At 36.5% G+C, this 13,537-nt stretch overlaps 1 non-coding gene across 1 annotated transcript; it reads left to right on the forward strand.

Annotated features, from left to right (window-relative positions):
* Positions 1-4,893: 4,893 nt before the first annotated feature.
* Positions 4,894-4,974, forward strand: TRNAL-AAG (transfer RNA leucine (anticodon AAG)). Its single transcript has one exon. It is a non-coding gene; the product is annotated as a tRNA-Leu (tRNA).
* The last annotated feature ends 8,563 nt before the right edge of the window (positions 4,975-13,537 follow it).

Here is a 13,537-nt window from a genome sequence, read left to right on the forward strand (position 1 = left end):
TTTGTGGTGCGGGGGAGCCGTCCAATGCATGCATAGAAATCTCCACATGTTCTTCTTCTTGTGTGTGCATCTTTTCATCAACTCTCTCCGTTTCAGTTTGATTTGCATCGTCATTATCTTCTTCTTTCTCAATGAGGAATAAGTTTGTGTCTTACATCGATGACCGCGATGCCACTTCTCATCGCAATTATAGCACAATTGTTGTTTCCTTCTTTCTTCGGCCTCAACTGATGTGAGTCGGCGAATTACTGGTGCTTCATTATTAATCTGGTTTGGTATCGCTGGTGGTCTTGAGTTCAGTGGTTCTGCGTTGATAAAGGGTTTTGGTCTTGTAATATCTATATAACTTTGGTGCCTCAAATAGACTTTTTCATCTTGTAATCTTGCTATAGACATTGCATCATGTAAGTTTACTGGATTAAAGGATTTCGTTTCTAGTCTAACCTCGTCTTTCAATCCACTCATGAAACAACTCATTACAAAACTATCTGGTAAATCATTAACCATGTTTGAAAGACGCTCAAACTCTTCTTGATATTCAATGTAGGACCCTGTTTGTCGTAATTTTGCTAGTGCAGCCCCTGCATCTTCATACATTGTTCTCCCGAAACGACCTACAACCACTTCGACAAACTCTTCCCATGAACGAAAATAGTTACCTCTTCTAACCCATCGATACCATTGTAATGCTTTTCCATCCAAGTAACTGATTGCAAACTGAATCTTTTGGTTTTGTGCAGTGTCATAGAACTCAAAATATTGTTCAGCTTGAAAAATCCATCCTTCTCCATCTGATCCGTTAAATCGTGCAAAATATAGTCTTTCACCTTTAAAACGATCACTTCTTTGAGACACAATCTCTCTATTTTCGACCAATCGACCAATTTTCTCAATCAATAATGATTGATTTACCGTCATCCCAGTCATCTTCTCCGCTAATTCACCTAATTGTTTCTCCATTCTTTCACTTTTTTTTTTTTTTTTTTTGAATTTGTACCAAAAATAAGATTCTCTAACGAAGATAAAAAGTAGTGCGAAAGCGAATGATAGGAGCGTCTGCTCTGGATACCAATTGATAAGAACCTAAGTCCTTTTCTAGGCCAGCCAAAGATAAACGTAATACTAATAGAAAACTTTATTAATAACTTCAATATTCATATTCATATCTAACTACTATGAACTCAGCCATATATATAGGCTATAACTAGACAATTTAGACTCCAACTAAGACTCCTAATTAGACATCAACTAGGATTCAATATATAGAAATATAGAAACTCCTAGGACTCCTAATTAGACATCAACTAGGAATCAATATTTAGAAATATAGAAATTCCTAAATTACTTAGAACTCTAAAATATAGAAACTCCTAATATTAAATAACTATGGAATATCTTTCAAAATATAGAAACTTCTAATTCTAAATATAGAGAATATCTTTCTCTATCAAAATCATCTGAGCTTTCTATGAGGGGGAACTCAACTTGCTTTAGGACCAATAACATACCTCTAAGAACCCAAGGCCTCCCGAAGTTGAGAGCGTTGAGGACGAACAGGCTCTTGGGTTTAATAAGGAAAGTATTAATCGGTAGTTTCTCTATCTATTGACACAAGTTGGGTGTTGGACAATCTCAAATTTACTGTTTTTGGTAATGGTTTTCCTAATGGGGATTCTATTTTGACTCAGGCCGTTTACACTCCATTTGCTTGCCTCTTCCAAAGTTGTTGGAAGAAAGTTTTCCCAAAGACCCATCAAGTAGATTAATTCCCTGTTGAACAATTCCGGGGTGTTTGTCAAACTTAATAAGGGATACATTATCCTTAATTTCTGTCAAGGTAAATTTATTTGGACTTCGAAACACTTTTCAAATTCGTTGCACCTATGTCAATTCGCTTAGTACTGTGAAACCAAATAATACTATTTTTATTAAGTATGCATCGAGTGAGAGAAGATCCTCCCCAACCACTGTGATCAGTGAGGAATCTTCAGTGGATAATGTGGCAAACTGTTGAAGAAAGGGTATCTTGATTAAGGTGCTGTTTGTTTTTTAAAGAATTCAGATCTGAAATCTGAATTAATCCCAATTCAGATTTCAGATGTTTGTTTTTCTTATTTACAAAAATTTGAAATATTGGCTGAACTGTGTAAATGTTTGAATAGGCTGAAAAGTAGCTCACACTTTTCAGACTTCATAACAAGTCTGAATACAGAGACCCAAATCTGAAATAAGTTAAATGACACTAATAGCCCCATAAAATATAAATATTCTCATATAGCCAAACATTTACAGCCACCACCTCCACCACTAGAACAAGCCGCCACCACCACTGGAACAAGCCACCACCGCTACCACCGGAACAAGCCACCACCGCTACCACCGGAACAAGCCACCACCACCCAGACAACCACCTAAAAAAACACCGAGACAGGAACAATACTCTCCTTCCTTTTTTTTCACTTTTCAATTTTCCATTTCACCCCTTTTCTCACTTCAACAATTTAACCCTAGAAAAAGCTTCATACCTCTTCTTCTCAACCAACCCAATATCCTAAACTTACTGCACTGTCTCTTTTAACCATGGAAGCTTTTAGTTTACTCATATACTGGCGAGTTGGTACAACTGCTGCTGGATGTGTTTCCACCATTGTTGATGATCATTTAAGCACCACCACTGCACCAGAGCCCACCTCTACCAAAACCACCACCACCCAAACTATTCATGAAATGGGTGTTGAAGAGGTTGATGAGGACGGATCTTTCTTTGACTTGGTATTAATAGAGAGAGAGGGTTTCACTCGCGGATCTGGAGAGAAAGAGAGCTCCATAGCCGGAGCTCCATCCGTCAGAGAGAGAGAGTATGGGAAAGAGACGGTAGAGAGAGAAATGGTAATCAGGAAATTGGGCCGGAGGCCCAATTTCTAGTATTTTTTTGTTAAAAAGACAACCCATCTTTTTAACTAGCTAGGCCCCAAGTAACTTATAAAAATATGCTTGAAGGACATTTTTAAAGGCACCAACTTTTTAAGAGTCAAAAATACCCTTCATTCAATTAGAAATACCTAGTAATAATCTAACTAATAAATCAAAAATTTGAGTTTTTCTCATTACCGAACCGAGTTGGATTGTCGACGCCGATTAGATTTTCTGGGGTTTGAATCGATTTTGGCTATAAGATAGGTTGATGTTTTTAGGTTTTGGTGATTTAATCTATTTGCTTGTTGTTTGAAGAGGCTTTTAAGGGGTTTGATTTAGTTTTTGGTTCTAAATTCTAGAGAGAGAAAGTTTTATATACTTTCAATGGAAGGAGAAATTGATAGTGTTTCAAGGTATAATTCAACTTCTTCATTGCTTTATTTTCATTGAGTTATGAATGATGGATGACAATTTGTTAGTTTTGATGTTTATGTTCAAACTTATTTGTTGGATTTATATGGAAGTTGTGAAAGTATAGTTGATGCAAGCAATGTGTTTGATAAAATGCTTGAAAGAGATGTTGTTGCTTGGAATGCAATGTTAGTTGGTTATACAAGACTTAGATTGGTTGAAATAGCTATAAAGTTGTTAGATGACATGCCTATGAGAAATATTTTTTCTTGGACAATCATAATTGGTATTTATGTTCAAATTGAGAATTTCATGAAAGCTTTGGAAGTTTTTCGAAGAAATGTAAAATGATTGTGCTAGAGCTTATAAAATGACTATTATGAATTTGTAGGGGTTTTAGCTAGTTTTTCGATACAACATTCTATTAGACAAAATATAATAATTTGTAACAAATTTCATGTTAAATCAATTCAAAAACTAATTTGCAAACCATTTGCATGGCATTGCAAGGTGTTTGCAAGGCTCTGCAAGGTGTTTGCAAGGCTCTGCAAGGTATTTGCAAAGCTTTGCAAGGCTCTGCAAGGTGTTTGCAAGGCTGTGCAAAGTATTTGCAAAGCTTTGCAAGGCTCTGCAAGGTATTTGCAAAGCTTTGCAAGGCTCTGCAAGGTGTTCGCAAGGTTGTGCAAGGCTCTGCAAGGTGTTCGCAAGGTTGTGCAAGGTATTTGCAAAAGTCATGCAAGGTGTTCGCAAGGCTCTGCAAAGTTTTTGCAAGGCTCTACAAGGTGTTCGCAAGGCTTTGCAATTTGTTTGCAAGGCTATCCAAGGTGTTTGCAAAAACCATGTAAGGTGTTTGCAAGGCTCTGCAAGGTGTTTGCAAGGCTCTGCAAGGTGTTTGCAAGGCTTTGCAAGGCAGTGCAAGGTGTTTGCAAGGCAGTGCAAAGTGTTTGCAAGGTATTTTCTTAGACTAGGGTTAGGTTGGTCATTTTACTGAAATTGAAAATTACATAATTGCCATCAGGGAGGTGAAGCCTAAAATACTTTGATGAATCCTTTTTAACCAAAGCCATCAGGGTTTAGGCTTTAGGCTTTGTTTGTTTAGATTATGAAACAGGGGTATAAATGTCAAAATCTTAAGTCAGATTTTGTAATTCAGATTTAAAAAACAAACATCCAAATTGTAATATAACTCAGTCATTTCAGATTCAGCCAATTCAAATTCAGCCAGTTCAGATTCAGACCCAAAAAGAAAAACAAACAGCACCTAAGTCTAATTAATAGCTTATTTCTATTAAGCGTCGTGATCATCTGAGATTGTTGTATCCTTCCATAATACACTCAAGAAATATTGTACACATAAACACAAAATTTGTTTGACCTTCCTAAATAGTCATTAGTCCAGTACACCTAGTGAATATACATGTAGGAGATCACTTCATTTTTTTTTAAGAAAAATCCCCAGGAATATAACATGTAAACACTTGTGAACTTGTTGTAGTCATACTAGTAGGAAGCCTTGCAAAACTAGCTATAGTTCTAATCAGATGTCCGTATACCACTGAACAATCTGTTGAGATGGCCGAGTTGGTCTAAGGCGCCAGATTAAGGTTCTGGTCCGAAAGGGCGTGGGTTCAAATCCCACTCTCAACATTTTAATTATAGAAAATATGTTTTTTCACAAATTTTCATTTGTACCTTGGTACTACTCTTATTTCTCTATTTTCCAAAAAAAAATTCCCAATTTTTTTGACATTGGACTCCGATTACAAATTGAATTGGCTCTATATCTTTCATTATTAAGACATCTTGGTCCTAGAGGTTGCTAGCATACTAGGGGCCTCAAAGTTCTATTTTTACTTTATTTATTGTCTTAATTATATGAGAAAAATGTTGATGATAAACTGCTTCATATTCGATCTCATGACATCATATGTCTAATTAAAAAGGGATGTCAAATCACTTCACCAAGAGGTGGTGGCCCTGTTGCTATCGAATACAACTGAGATTGGTAAAATAAAGTGCAAAAATATTATAATCAATTCTCTTTTATTTTTCTTATCCAGTCTTTGATTGTGACGTAACTTTTTTATCCACAATTAGTTTATACTTCCCTTTCTTTTTTGTAACATTGCATAACATTAAGACTTTAAAATGTTATTACAATACAAGTCTACCAAAAGAAAAGGAACATTTTTCCATCTCTTGGTTCTATTCTTCTTCCGAGCCCATTTCGCTAACTTGTCTGCAGGGGAGTTAATCTCTCTTTTGGTATGTCTGAATCAGACGCTATCAAATCTTCTTTTGATATCCAGAATTCTTCGGATATGTATCAGGGATTGCCACTGCAATGAATTTCTTTTGTTTTGAATATGCTTGATGGTGTTTATATTGTCACTTTCTATGATTATTGACCTGTAGTTGTGTTCATCTACCCACAAGAGGCCATTGAGGATAGCCAGTGCTTCACTTTCTTCACTATTTCTCGCTCTGGAGGGTAAAACATGTGCTTCTATGAATTTTGGTTCTGCGTTATGAACAATTAAACTCATGCGAGTGTTAGATTCAACTGAGGTATAGGAAGCATCTACATTAATTTTGTTGTACGGTTTTGCCGGCGGTTGCCATTTCTCCGTGGAGGTATGTTTGTTATTCACATGTTGTTTACTGTTTTTTCGGGAAGGCACAAATCATTTTGATCACGGTGCTAACTTCAGTAATAGAATGTTGAAAACAGTGGTCACATCTAGTTTTCCAGATGTTCCATAATATGGTAGCATAGTGGATGTCATTAGTAGTGTAACATTGTTGAGTGGGGTCCTGCCACGGGAAAATTCATTCATCTAATGATGTTATGTTCTCAGAGATAATATTAAAGTAGAACCATACATTTTTCGCAATAGGGCAATGTAATAATGCATGTTCAATAGTTTCTATGCTGGTACAATTCGGACAGTGGGTGTTATTATCAATATACTTACCTATTCTGTCTCTCACCGGTAGAGCTTTAGTGCAGATCTTCAATATAAAAACTTGAATTCTGGGGATGGTAGGAAGGGACCAGATGAAATTCCTGTTAGGAGGAGAAGGGTGGGGAGTGAAGTTGCTCATGCAAAGATGTTCATACATCGATTTAACCGTAAAGTTGCCCGATTCGGTGAGAGTCCATTTAAGTTGATCTCTTCCTTCGTTGGTAAGCGAAATAGCTTTGATAAGATTTTTTGTCGAAGCATCGAAAGTAGCGTTGAGGATATCCTCTTTCCAAGTATTATTCGTGATGAGCTAGCTGATCAACTGTCTCCAGATTAGAATTGGAGAGCTTCGTCAGTGGGTTGTTCAAAGTGGGGATCCAATTGTCCTGCCAAATATTTATATCCTTTCTTGTATGCACTTCCTAGGAAGTGAGACTGTCGCTTTGAGTGAAATGCTTCCTGAGGGTTTTCCAGTTCCACGAATGGTGAGATTTGACAGGACCTGGAAGCTCAGAGTGAGGGTAATACTTAGCTTTAAGGAATTGGACCGAGATAGCATTCGGTTCAGTCTTAAGCCTCCAGGCTAGTTTGCTAAGTAGGGCAGCATTGTCCAACTTAGGCAAATGAATCCCTAAACCACCAAATTTTGTAGGGAGGCAAATATATGACCATGCTATGGTGCATATACCTTTAGACTTACCCCACCAGAACGACCTTTGTAAGGTCGTGATGCTTTTGCTTACACTTTTGGGTATGGCGAAGCATTGCATCTAGTATCAGGGTACGGCTGCAGCGATTGCCGAGATGACAACCGTACGGCCAGCTTGGGAGAGGAAAGAATGATTCCACTTAGTAAGTTTATTTCTGATCCGATTGAGAATATCATTGAAAACTTTTGTTATTTGAGCGCCTATGAAAAGTTTGGCACCTAGGTATTTTCCGAGGTGGAAGCATATTTAAATTTGAGGGCTCGCATAATAAAGCGCTTAAATTTAGGGTGAGAATTCTTGGAGTAGAAAATTTTAGACTTGGTGTAGTTTATCATTTGACCAGAAGCATCACAAAAGACTTCTACTATGTTCTTGAGATTATGGATGTTGTCAATAGAGTTACGACCGAAAATAATACAGTCATCAACAAACAGCAGGTGAGAGTTCTCCAAGTTGGGGTTATTGGTAGGAAAACCCATGAACTTACCGGAATTAGGATTTGAAACGAGGAGGCGGCTAAGTCCTTCCATTGCCAGAGTGAAAAGGAAAGGAGATAGAGGGTCTCCTTTTCTTATGCCCCAGGAAGGATGGAAATTGGGACCTAGACGACCATTCACCAGAACCGATATGGAGGAGGTAGAAATACAAGTAAAGATCTTCTTGAGCCAGTGATCGGAATAGCCCAATTTCCTCATAATATCAATAAGAAAATTCCATTCTATCCTGTCGAAAGCTTTCGACATATCAAGTTTGAGACCGAATAACCCGTGGCACCTTTCATCTTCTTATTAGAGTGGATAATCTTTTGTCCCATAATGATGTTATTTGTGATCTGTCTGCCTGGGACATAGGCTGCTTGAAACGAGGTGATGATTGGGTTCAGGGTGTGCATTAATCTATTAGCCAGAATTTTCGTGATGATTTTGTAGGTGGTATTGAGGAGGCTGATGGGGCGATAGTCGGACGGGGTTTATGGAATGGGTGATTTAGGTATGAGTGATGAGACATGAAAATGTCCCATCTTAGGTCTCTTAAATTGGATGAGTTAGTCTATCTAGGGCAAGTTACTCTCATGAATTACTCTTTTTTCTACTCATGTACCTTTTTCAGAGTTATGTGTGCAAAACGGATAAACATCGGAGAAAATGCAGACTAGGGGTATTTTGGATTCTGATTTCATGGTCAAGATTAGTGCTCGGATGGAAAGTAGAGTCCAAGACAAACACGTAGGCGAAAACGGAAGTCAAATCGGAGTTCGGATGAGTAAATTATAGCGAGTCAAAGTTCGGGTCAAAATTGGTGGACCAAGAGTCAAGCGGGCCACATTCTGTCACTGTAGGGAGTATACCCAGCTTTACCCGACTGTCTTCTTCTTCAATTTTCTGGTTTCTAAAACAAAAGACCGACTTCTATTAAAAACAGAGAACGACTGAAACCGAAAAGGAAATCTATGAAGAAACCGACTCGATGGATTTAGCAATCAATCGTTTAGGAAGGAAAGGAAGAACCGACTCATCAAACCTACATAAGGAGAAGAAACCGAGAGAAGAAGATATCCTCACCATTAAAGCCAAATCCGAGGTTAGAGAGAGAGTTTGAAAGCTTCTCTTTTCTGTTTCTTCTTCTTCTTTATTCTTCTCTTAGTGAGAAAGAGAGGTGTATATTGAAAGAGTTAGAGAGAGAGAGCTGCTGATTTGTAAAGAGAGAAAGAGATTGAATTATTTATAAAATCCATTGAAATCATCTTTTTCTTCTTCTTTCTTTTCTGTTTCTGTTGAGAGAGAAAGAGAAAGTTATAGTATTGTTTTAGAGTGAGAAAGAAGGAGAAAACAGTAGAGAGAGAGAAAAACCAGTTGAGGAAAATAATTTTCCCACAGAGAAGTATTTTCCGAGAAGACGAGAAAACTATTTTCCCTAAGGGTCTGTTTGGCTGTGCAGAAGGAAAAAAAGTGAAAAAAGGTGTTTTCTCTCCAATTCTTTTTCTCTTATCATTAATTGAACCATGTCTTTGATATTCATGGGTTTCTAACTATCTCACTAGGATAAAGGATGAAACCTTAACATGAGTATTTGGATTTTAATATCGTATTTATGTTATTATCTCGTTTAAAGTGCTTAAAGTTTCGAATTAATCGTACTTCGGTTAATCTAATAAACTAACAACTTGGATTTAAATTGCAATATACTTTAAGTGAAGTGGGTTATGGGTTTTGATTATTATTAAAGTGTTTTATTGTCTTATTTTTCGAAAACTGAAGATTGATTTCTAACAATTTTTGAGTTATCAAAAGAGGGATAATAATTTGAATTAGATATTAGATTCGAATATGATTGTTAATGGTGATTTCCAATATCCTAGATTTACCAACTTATAGTTTTTCATCACAACTTTATTTTGTTTTCTAAGTTTCAATTTTTAGTTTTCCAAACATCTTCTCAAAATAAACTATTTTCTTCCCTAATTTATTAGTTAGTCTTAGGTTTAGATTTAATTCCGAACATATCCTCGTGGGATCGACTTCGTAATACAAACCATATTCACATACGGTTCGTGCACTTGCGAGTTTTAATTTAATCTAATTAGCCTAGTATTTAGGTTCTCTAGATTTCACATCAAGTTTTTTATCGCCAAAAACTTGATGTGAAATCTAGTGAACCTAAATACTAGGCTAATTAGATTAAATTAAAACTCGCAAGTGCACGAACCGTATGTGAATATGGTTTGTATTACGAAGTCGATCCCACGAGGATATGTTTGGAATTAAATCTAAACCTAAGACTAACTAATAAACTAGGGAAGAAAATAGTTGATTTTGAGAAGATGTTTGGAAAACTAAAAATTGAAACTTAGAAAACAAAATAAAGTTGTGACGAAAAACTATAAGTTGGTAAATCTAGGATATTGGAATTCACCACTAACAATCATATTCGAATCTAATATCTAATTCAAATTATTATCCCTCTTTTGATAACTCAAAAATTGTTAGAAATCAATCTTCAATTTTCGAAAAATAAGACAATAAAACACTTTAATAATAATCAAAACCCATAACCCACTTCACTTAAAATATATTGCAATTTAAATCCAAGTTGTTAGTTTATTAGACTAACCGAAGTACGATTAATTCGAAACTTTAAGCACTTTAAACGAGATAATAAAATAAATACGATATTAAAATCCAAATACTCATGTTAGGGTTTCATCCTTTATCCTAGTGAGAGAGTTAGAAACCCATGAATATCAAAGACATGGTTCAATTAATGATAAGAGAAGAAGAATTGGAGAGAAAACACCTTTTTTTACTTTTTTTCCTTCTGCACAGCCAAACAGACCCATGGGAAAATAGTTTTCTCGTCTTCTCGGAAAATACTTCTCCGTGAGAAAATTATTTTCCTCAACTGGTTTTTCTCTCTCTCTCTACTGTTTTCTCCTTCTTTCTCACTCTAACCTTTCTCTTTCTCTCTCTAAAACAATACTATAACTCTCTCTTTCTCTCTCTAATAGAAACAGAAAAGAAAGAAGAAGAAAAAGATGATTTCAATGGATTTTATAAATAATTCAATCTCGTTCTCTCTTTACAAATCAGCAGCTCTCTCTCTCTCTCTCTCTCTCTTACTCTTTCAATATAAACCTCTCTTTCTCACTAAGAGAAGAATAAAGAAGAAGAAGAAACAGAAAAGAGAAGCTTTCAAACTCTCTCTCTCTAACCTCGGATTTGGCTTTAATGGTGAGCCACAGGGGTGGCCCTAGGCCAAAGCGAACAAAGCGTCGCTTCGGGCCACCGGCTTTTAGGGGCCACCGACACATTAATTTCTATAAGAAATATACAAGAAGTCCAACTTTCTAACAAAATTATAAGGGCCCCATTTAAAAAATGTTAAGTAAAAAGGGCCACCAAATTTGATGATCTTTAAATAAATGGTGGGCCTAACAGTTTGTTTGATTTATGTCAAAGTATAGTAGAAAGTGTTGATTCAAAAACTGGTGGAGACAAGTTATGATTACGAGAAGCTTAACCCATTTAAAAAATGTTAAGTAAAAAATGGCCACCAAGACATTAGGTTTCAAGCTCAACAATTACAAGAAACTTTAGAAGAATTGGTGGAGACAAGTGATGATTCAAAAACAGTTTATGATGCCAAAAATATATTAAAGCAAGACTTTGAAAATTTTGAATTCCTTTTGAACATGGTTATTTGGCATAATATATTATTTGCGGTAAACTCTGTTAGCAAAACACTTCAAGCTGAAGATATGGATATTGATGTTGCATTAGAGAAATTGAATGGACTCATTCGTTATCTTGAAAATTATAAAGAAGTGAGATTTGAAGAAAGCATGGTTGAAGCTAAAGAGATTGTCATTAAAATGGGAGTTGAAACAACATTTTGGGAAAAACGTATTATTCAAAGAAAGAAACAGTTTGACGAGAATGCGTGTGAAGATCCATCAATGTCACTTGAAGAAGCATTTAGAGTTAATTATTACATATACATATTAGATCAGACTCTTTCTTCATTTAAGAGAATATTCGAGCAAACTAGAAATACAAAGAAATATTTAGTTTTCTGTTTGAGTTAAAAAAGTTAAACTCCCAAGATGATGGTGATTTGAGATATTCATGTGTTCGCCTTGAAAACTTTTTCAAGCATAATGAGTCATATGACATAGACGGACTAGACTTATTTTCTGAACTGAAAATGGTGAAGCGTCTTTTACCAAATGAGATCAAAAGACCAACTGAAGTACTAGATTTATTGAAAGATATGAAAGGTTGTTAACCGAACACATGAGTTTCTTCTAGAATTATGTAAACGATACCAGTTATTGTTGCCTCTGCAGAAAGAAGTTTTTCTAAGTTGAAGTTGATTAAGTCTTATATTCGATCTACTATGTCAGAAGAAAGGTTAAACGGGTTAGCTATAATATCTATTGAGAAGGATATAGCTGACAGTCTTGATTATTCGACGATTATTAGTGACTTTGCATTGAAAATTTTAAGAAGAACAAAATTTCAGTGATTGTAATTATCAAAAAAAATTATTTTGTTATATAAATATGATGAAAATATTTTGCGGTACTTATCGTTTTTATGTAAATACATTTATACGTTTTTGGTAGAAAGGGCCACATTTTCAGACCTCGCTTCGGGCCACCGAAAAGTCAGGGCCGCCCCTGTGGTGAGGATATCTTCTTCTCTCGGTTTCTTCTCCTTATGTAGGTTTGATGAGTCGGTTCTTCCTTTCCTTCCTAAACGATTGATTGCTAAATCCATCGAGTCGGTTTCTTCATAGATTTCCTTTTCGGTTTCAGTCGATCTCTGTTTTTAATGGAAGTCGGTCTTTTGTTTTAGAAACTAGAAAATTGAAGAAGAAGACAGTCGGGTAAAGCTGGGTGTACTCCCGACCGTGACAGAATGTGGCCCGCTTGACTCTTGGTCCACCAATTTTAACCCAAACTTTGACTCGCTATAATTTACTCATCTGAACTCCGATTTGACTTCCGTTTTCGCCTACGGATTTGTCTTGGACTCTACTTTCCATCCGAGCACTAATCTTGACCATGAAATCAGAATCAACAAATGACCAAAATACCCTAGTCTGCATTTTCTCCGACTTTTATCTGTTTTGCACACATAACTCTGAAAAAGGTACCTGAGTAGAAAAAAGAGTAATTCATGAGAGTAACGTTCCCTAGATAGACTAACTCATCCAATTTAAGAGACTAAGATGGGACATTTTCATGTCTCATCAATGAGGCAGATATGAGTATGATTGGTTGCCAAGGGAAGTTCTGTTGAATGGAAGAAATTGTGGACGACCTCGAAATGTCTTTGTTAACTGTGTCCCAGTTAGATTGGAAGAAGTAGGGGGTAACCATCCGGTCCAGGAGCTGCATCCTTCTTAAGCTAATTGATTGCCTGATCAATCTCCTATTTATTTATAATAGCTATGAGCTCCTGATTCTGGTTCGGGGTTATGATGGGATGAAAGAGATTTAAAATGGCCTGATCCGGATTGGGGTTAATGGACGTGCTGATTTGAAGGAGGTGGGAAGTAAAGGAATTATGAATGTCCTTAAGATCGTCATGCCATTCACGATTAGCATCGCGAGGATTTGATTAGTTCTATGACGTTGAATGGCTTGAGAGTGGAAGTACTTTGTGTTCTTGTCCCCCAGCTTGATGAAGTTGCTACGAGATTTTTCCTTCCATAGAGTCTCTTGATGCTTGTACAACTCCTCCAGTCTGGAATTAAGGAGAAGGATCTCCTCATTGTTGTTGCTGATTTGAAGAGTAGCGATGATCTGGCTGATACTTTTCTCGATGTTGCCGAAGACTGTTCTATTCCACTTAGTGAGTTGAGTACTAAGTTTGGACAGATCAGATTGGATGTTATGGGGATGGTGGGACCTATGCAGATTAAACCATTTCTCAGCGATAAAGTCATGGCAGTCCGGGTGGGACATCCACGTGGGGATGAATTTAAAGGGTTTGGGGCGCTGCTGGTTTTGGTCCAAATCCGCGAGAAGAA

This window comes from Eschscholzia californica, unplaced genomic scaffold (assembly GCF_041429995.1).
Source record: "Eschscholzia californica isolate CP2 unplaced genomic scaffold, dmEscCali1.0.p SCAF_2, whole genome shotgun sequence".
Lineage (NCBI taxonomy): Eukaryota > Viridiplantae > Streptophyta > Magnoliopsida > Ranunculales > Papaveraceae > Eschscholzia > Eschscholzia californica.